Source organism: Arachis hypogaea, chromosome 11, assembly GCF_003086295.3.
Source record: "Arachis hypogaea cultivar Tifrunner chromosome 11, arahy.Tifrunner.gnm2.J5K5, whole genome shotgun sequence".
Taxonomy (NCBI): domain Eukaryota; kingdom Viridiplantae; phylum Streptophyta; class Magnoliopsida; order Fabales; family Fabaceae; genus Arachis; species Arachis hypogaea.
In genome coordinates this window covers 39828154-39835912 of record NC_092046.1, presented here as the reverse complement: position 1 = coordinate 39835912, position 7759 = coordinate 39828154, and the positions used below count along the sequence as shown (strand labels likewise).

General features: G+C 38.3%; 1 non-coding gene across 1 annotated transcript; it reads right to left on the bottom strand.

The window, feature by feature from the left end:
- Positions 1 to 3951: 3951 nt before the first annotated feature.
- Positions 3952 to 4055, bottom strand: LOC112724371 (small nucleolar RNA R71). Its single transcript, XR_003163536.1, has one exon. It is a non-coding gene; the product is annotated as a small nucleolar RNA R71 (small nucleolar RNA).
- Positions 4056 to 7759: the final 3704 nt, after the last annotated feature.

Genomic DNA, 7759 nt, shown 5'->3' with positions numbered 1-7759 from the left:
ATGCCCTTTTGGAACGTATGCTTATAAAAGAATGCCCTTTGGCTTGTGTAATGCCCCGACTACTTTCCAAAGATGCATGATGAGTCTTTTCTCTGATCTTATTGAGAATTATATGGAGGTTTTTATGGATGATTTTAGTATATATGGTGATTCATTTAGCCTTTGCTTGGATAGTTTATCAAAAGTGTTAGACAGATGTGTTAATACAAACCTTGTATTAAATTTTGAAAAATGTCACTTTATGGTCAAACAAGGAATTGTATTAGGACATGTTGTGTCTAATACTGGCATTTCTGTAGATCCAGCAAAGGTGGATGTTATTTTTAGTTTACTTTACCCCTCCTCCGTGAGGGAATTTTGTTCGTTCCTTGGCCACACAGGTTTTTACAGGAGATTCATTAAGGACTTCAGTAAGGTAGCACTACTGATGAGCGGATAATTTATACGCTTTTGGCATTGTTTTTACATAGTTTTTAGTATAATTTAGTTAGTTTTTAATATATTTTTATTAGCTTTTAAATAAAAATTATATTTCTGGACTTTACTATGAGTTTGTGTGTTTTTCTGTGATTTCAGGTAATTTCTGGCTGAAATTGAGAGACTTAAGCAAAAATCAGATTCAGAGGTTGAAGAAGGACTGCAGATGCTGCTGGATTCTGACCTCCCTGCACTCAAAGTGGATTTTCTGGAGCTACAGAACTCCAAATGGTGCGCTCTCAATTGCGTTGGAAAGTAGACATCTAGGGCTTTCCAGAAATATATAATAGTCCATACTTTTCTCGAGTTTAGACGACGCAAACTGGCGTTCAACGCCAGTTTCATGTTGCATTCTGGAGTTAAACGCCAGAAACAGGTTGCAAAGTGGAGTTAAACGCCAGAAACAGGTTATAAACTGGCGTTCAACTCCAAGAAAGACCTCTACACGTGTAAAGCTCAATGCTCAGCCCAAGCACACACCAAGTGGGCCCCGGAAGTAGATTTCTACATCATTTACTTATCTCTGTAAACCCTAGTAACTAGTTTAGCATAAATAGGACTTTTTACTATTGTATTTACATCATCCTCTTGGGATCATTTTAGTCTTGGTTACTCTGGTTCCCCTCTGGGGCCAAGACCAATGAACTCCATTATCACTTATGTATTTTCAACGGTAGAGTTTCTACACACCATAGATTAAGGTGTGGAGCTCTGCTGTTCCTCATGAATTAATACAAAGTACTATTGTTTTTCTATTCAATTCAAGCTTATTCCTATTCTAAGATATTCATTCGCACCTCAATATGAATGTGATGAGCGTGACACTCATCATCATTCCCAACCTATGAACGCGTGCCTGACAACCACTTCCGTTCTACCTTAGATTGAATGAGTATCTTTGGGATTCCTTAATCAGAGTCTTCGTGGTATAAGTTAGAATCTATGGACGGTCATTCTTGAGATCCGGAAAGTCTAAACCTTGTCTGTGGTATTCCGAGTAGGATCTGGGAAGGCATGGCTGCAACGAGCTTCAAACTCGCGAGTGCTGGGCGTAGTGACAGACGCAAAAGGATCAATGGATCCTATTCCAGTATGATTGAGAACCGACAGATGATTAGCCATGCAGTGACAGCGCATTGGACCATTTTCACTGAGAGGACAGGATGTAGCCATTGACATTGGTGATGCCTAAAATAAAGCTTGCCATAGAAAGGAGTATGAATGATTGGATAAAGACAGTAGGAAAGCAGAGGTTCAGGAGGAACGAACACATCTCTATACGCTTATCTGAAATTCTCACCAATGAATTACATAAGTATCTCTATCTTTATTTTACTTTTTATTTATCTTTTAATTATCAAACCTTCATAACCAATTGAATCCGCCTGATTGAGATTTACAAGGTGACCATAGCTTGCTTCAAGCCGACAATCTCCGTGGGATCGACCCTTACTCACGTAAGGTTTATTACTTGGACGACCCAGTGCACTTGCTGGTTAGTTGTGCGAAGTTGTAACAAAGTGTGATTCACGTTTGAGAGCACCAAGTCTTTGGCGCCATTGTTGATGATCGCAATTTCGTGCACCAAGTTTTTGGCACTGTTGCCGGGGATTGTTCGAGTTTGGACAACTGACGGTTCATCTTGTTGCTCAGATTAGGTAATTTTATTTTAATTTTAAGCTTTTTATTTCTTATTTTTGAAAAATACAAAAAAAAATTTCTTCTTTTTCCCAAAATAATTTTTGAAAAATACCAAAAAAATTAATAAAATCATAAAAACAAAAAATATTGTGTTTCTTGTTTGAGTCTTGAGTCAAATTTTAAGTTTGGTGTCAATTGCATGTTTATCTCTTTCTTGCATTTTTTGAAAACTCATGCATGATGTTCTTCATGATCTTCAAGTTGTTCTTGATGATTGTCTTTGTTTGATTTTTAGTTTTTCATGTCTTGTGTCTTTTTTTGTTTTTCATATGCATTCTTCAATTATTAGTGTCTAGAGAATAAAAATTTATAAGTTTGGTGTCTTGCATGTTTTTCTTTTCTTAAAAATTTTCAAAAATATGTTCTTACATGCAATGTGTGTTTTGATTCATAATTTTCATGTTTGGAGTCTTTTTGTTGTCTTTCTCTTTCTTCATTGAAAATTCAAAAATAAAAAAATATCTTTTTTTTCTTCTCATCAAATTCGAAAATTTGAGTTGACTTTTTCAAAAATTTTTAAAATCTAGTTGTTTCTTATGAGTCAAATCAAATTTTCAATTTAAAAATTCTATCTCTTTCAAACCTCTTTCAAAAATCAAATCTTTTTCATTTCTTCTCTCATAATTTCAAAACCTTTACTAACAATTAATGTGATTGATTCAAAAATTTCAAGTTGTTACTTGCCTATTAAGAAAGATTCAATCTTTAAATTTTAAAAATCATATCTTTTTGTTTCTTGTTAGTCAAGTAATCAACTTTAATTTTCAAAATCAAATCTTTTTAAATTTCTTTTTCAAAATTTTTTCAAAATAAATGTCAATCACATCTTTTTCAAAAATCAATTTCAAAATCTTTTCTAACCTCTTATCTTTTTAATAATTGATTTTCAAATCTTTTTCAAACTAATCCTATCTTTTTGTTTGATTCTTATCTTTTTTCAAAACTACCTAACTAATTTTCTCTCTCTAATTTTCGAAAATCACCTTCCTCTTTTTCACAATTTCTTTTTAATTAACTAATTGTTTTAAATTTTAATTTAATTTGATTTTATTTTTATTTTTAAATTTTCGAATACTAACCTATAATTAAAATAAAAATAAAAATATTTTCCTTTTAATTTAATTTAAAATTCGAAATTTTCTCTTCTCATTCCTCTATTCTTCTCTTCTTCTACTCACATAAAGGAATCTCTATACTGTGACATAGAGGATTCCTATTCTTTTCTGTTTTCTTCTTTTTCATATGAGCAGGAACAAGGATAAGAACATTCTTGTTGAAGCTGATCTTGAACCTGAAAGGACTCTGAAGAGGAAGCTAAGGGAAGCTAAAGCACAACTCTCTGGAGAAACTCTGACAGAAATTTTCGAAAAAGAAGGAGACATGGCCGAAAATAATAACAATGCAAGGAAGATGCTTGGTGACTTTACTGCACCAAATTCCAATTTACATGGAAGAAGCATCTCAATCCCTGCCTTTGGAGCAAACAATTTTGAGCTGAAACCTCAATTAGTTTCTCTGATGCAACAGAACTACAAGTTTCATGGACTTCCATCAGAAGATCCTTTTCAGTTCTTAACTGAATTCTTGCAAATCTGTGATACTCTTAAGACCAATGGGGTTGATCCCGAGGTCTACAGGCTTATGCTTTTCCCGTTTGCTGTAAGAGACAGAGCTAGAATATGGTTGGACTCTCAACCTAAAGACAGCCTGAACTCTTGGGATAAACTGGTCACGGCTTTCTTAGCCAAGTTCTTTCCTCCTCAAAAGCTTAGTAAGCTTAGAGTGGATGTTCAAACCTTCAAACAAAAAGGAGGTGAATCCCTCTATGAAGCTTAGGAGAGATACAAGGAACTGACCAAAAAGTGTCCTTCTGACATACTTTCAGAATGGACCATCCTGGATATATTCTATGATGGTCTGTCTGAATTATCTAAAATGTCATTGGACCATTCTGTAGGTGGATCCATTCACCTAAAGAAAATGCCTGCAGAAGCTCAAGAACTCATTGACATGGTTGTAAATAACCAGTTCATGTATACTTCTGAAAGGAATCCTGTGAGTAATGGGACGCCTCAGAGGAAAGGAGTTCTTGAAATTGATACTCTGAATGCCATATTGGCTCAGAATAAAATATTGACTCAGCAAGTCAATATGATCTCTCAGAGTTTGAATGGATTGAAGGAATCATCCAACAGTACTAAAGAGGCATCTTCTGAAGAAGAAGCTTATGATCCTGAGAACCCTGCAATAGCAGAGGTGAATTACATGGGTAAACCCTATGGAAACACATATAATCCCTCATGGAGAAATCATCCAAATTTCTCATGGAAGGATCAACAAAAGCCTCAACAAGGTTTTAATAATGGTGGAAGAAATAGGTTTAGCAATAGCAAACCTTTTCCATCATCCACTCAGCAACAGACAGAGAATTCTGAGCAGAATCCCTCTAGCTTAGCAAATATAGTCTCTGATCTATCTAAGGCCACTGTAAGTTTCATGAATGAAACAAGGTCCTCTATTAGAAATTTGGAGGCACAAGTGGGCCAGATAGTAAAAGAGTCACTGAAACTCCTCCCAGTACTCTCCCAAGCAATACAGAAGAAAATCCAAAAGAGAGAGTGCAAGGCCAATGATTTAACCATCATGGCCGAACCTACAAGGGAGGAGGAGGACGTGAATCCTAGTGAGGAAGACCTCCTAAGACGTCCAGTGACCAATAAGGAGTTCCCCTTTGAGGAACCCAAGGAATCTGAGGCTTATCTAGAGACCATAGAGATTCCATTGAACCTCCTTCTGCCCTTCATGAGCTCTGATAAGTATTCTTCCTCTGAAGAGGATGAAGAAATTACTGAAGAGCAAGTTGCTAAGTACCTTGGTGCAATCATGAAGCTGAATGCCAAATTATTTGGTAATAAGACTTGGGAAGATGAACCTCCCTTGCTCACCAATGAACTGAATGTGTTGGATAGGCAGAAATTACCTCAAAAGAAACATGATCCTGGCAAATTCTTTATACCTTGTACCATAGGCACCATGACCTTTGAGAAGGCTCTGTGTGACCTGGGGTCAGGAATAAACTTAATTCCACTCTTTGTAATGGAGAAACTAGGGATCTTTGAGGTGCAAGCTGCCAGAATCTCATTAGAGATGGCAGACAACTCAAGAAAATAGGCTTATGGACAAGTAGAGGACGTATTAGTAAAGGTTGAAGGCCTTTACATCCCTGCTGATTTCATAATCTTGGATACTGGGAAGGATGAGGATGAATCCATCATCCTTAGAAGACCTTTCCTTGCCACAGCAAGGGCTGTGATTGATGTGGACAGAGGAGAATTGATCCTTTAACTGAATGAGGATAACCTTGTGTTTAAAACTCAAGGATCTCCTTCTGTAACCATGGAGAGGAAGCATGAAAAGCTTCTCTCACTGCAGAGTCAACCAAAGCCCCCACAGTCAAACTCTAAGTTTGGTGTTGGGAGGCCACAACCAAACTCTAAGTTTGGTGTTGAACCCCCACATTCAAACTCTAAGTTTGGTGTTGGGAGGTTCCAACCTTGCTCTGATTATCTGTGAGGCTCCATGAGAGCTCACTGTCAAGCTATTGACATTAAAGAAGCGCTTGTTGGGAGGCAACCCAATGTTATTTAATCATATCTATTTTATTTTCTTTTTGTCATTTTGTATTTTATTAGGTTGATGATCATGTGGAGTCACAAAAACTACTGAAAAATAAAAAACAGAATGAAAAACAGCATTAAAAATAGCACACCCTGGAGGAGGAGCATTCTGGCGTTTAAATGCCAGAAACAAGCATCTGTCTGGCATTTAACACCAGAAACAAGCACCAAGCTGGCGTTTAACGCCAGAAACAAGCAGCAATCTGGCATTAAACGCCAGGATTGCACAGCAAGGGCGTTTTACACCCCTAATTGGAGCAGGAATGTTAAGTCCTTGACCCCACTTGATCTGTGGACCCCACAGGATCCCCTCAAGATCTGTGGATCCCACAGGATCCCCATATCTTCTTCTCTCCTCTTCACACCTTTTCATAACTCTCTTCCCCAAATACCCTTCACCAATCACCTCAATCACTCTTTTCCATCACCTCTTCACCACTCACATCCATCCTCTCTTTCCCATAAACCCCACCTACCTTCAAAATTCAAACTATTTTCCCTCCCAAACCCAACCCTAATGGCCGAACCCTAAATCCCACCCCACCCCTATATAAACCCCTCATTCCTTCTTCATTTTCACACAACACAACCCTTTTTTCTTCCCTTGGCCGAATACACACCCCTCTCCTTCTCTTCCATTCTTTTTCTTCTTCTCCTTCTCTTTCTTCTTTTGCTCAGGGTCGAGCAAATATTTTAAGTTTGGTGTGATAAAAGTGTAGCTTTTTCTTTTTCCATAACCATTTATGGCACCTAAGGCCAGAGAAACCTCTAGAAAGAGGAAAGGGAAGGCAATTGCTTCCACCTCTGAGTCATGGGAGATGGAGAGATTCATCTCAAAGGTCCATCATGACCACTTCTATGAAGTTGTGGCCAAGAAGAAAGTGATCCCTGAGGTTCCTTTAAAGCTAAAAAAGAATGAGTATCCAGAGATCCGACATGAGATCCGAAGAAGAGGTTGGGAAGTTCTCACCAACCCCATTCAACAAGTCGGGATCTTAATGGTTCAAGAGTTCTATGCAAACACATGGATCACTAGGAACCATGATCAAAGTGTGAACCCAAATCCAAAGCATTGGCTCACCATGGTTCGGGGGAAATACTTAGATTTCAGTCTAGAAAATGTAAGGCTAGCGTTCAACTTGCCAATGATGGAAGAGAACGCACGCACCTACACAAGAAGGGTCAACTTTGATCAAAGGTTGGACCAAGTCCTCATAGACATATGTGAGGAAGGAGCTCAATGGAAAATTGACTCAAGAGGCAAGCCAGTTCAATTAAGAAGGCATGACCTCAAACCAGTGGCTAGGGGATGGCTAGAGTTCATTCAACGCTCAATCATTCCTACTAGTAACCGGTCTGAAGTTACTATAGACCGGGCCATCATGATCCATAGTATCATGATTGGAGAGGAGGTGGAAGTTCATGAGATTATACCTCAAGAACTTTACAAGGTGGCTGACAAGTCCTCCACTTGGGCAAGGTTAGCCTTTCCTCACCTCATATGCCACCTCTGCAATTCGGCTGGAATTAACATAGAAGGAGACATCCTCATTGAAGAGGACAAGCCCATCACTAAGAAAAGGATGGAGCAAATAAGAGATCATGGACCTCAATAAGAGCATGAGGAAATTTCCCACCATGAAATCCCTGAGATGCCTCAAGGGATGCACTTTTCTCCACAAAACTATTGGGAGCAAATCAACACCTCCCTAGGGGAATTAAGTTCCAACATGGGACAACTAAGGGTGGAGCATCAAGAGCACTCCATCATCCTTCATGAGATTAGAGAAGATCAAAGAGCTATGAGGGAGGAGCAACAAAGGCAAGGAAGAGACATAGAGGAGCTCAAAAGCACCATTGGTTCTTCAAGAAGAGGAAGATGCCACCCTCACTAAGGTGGACTC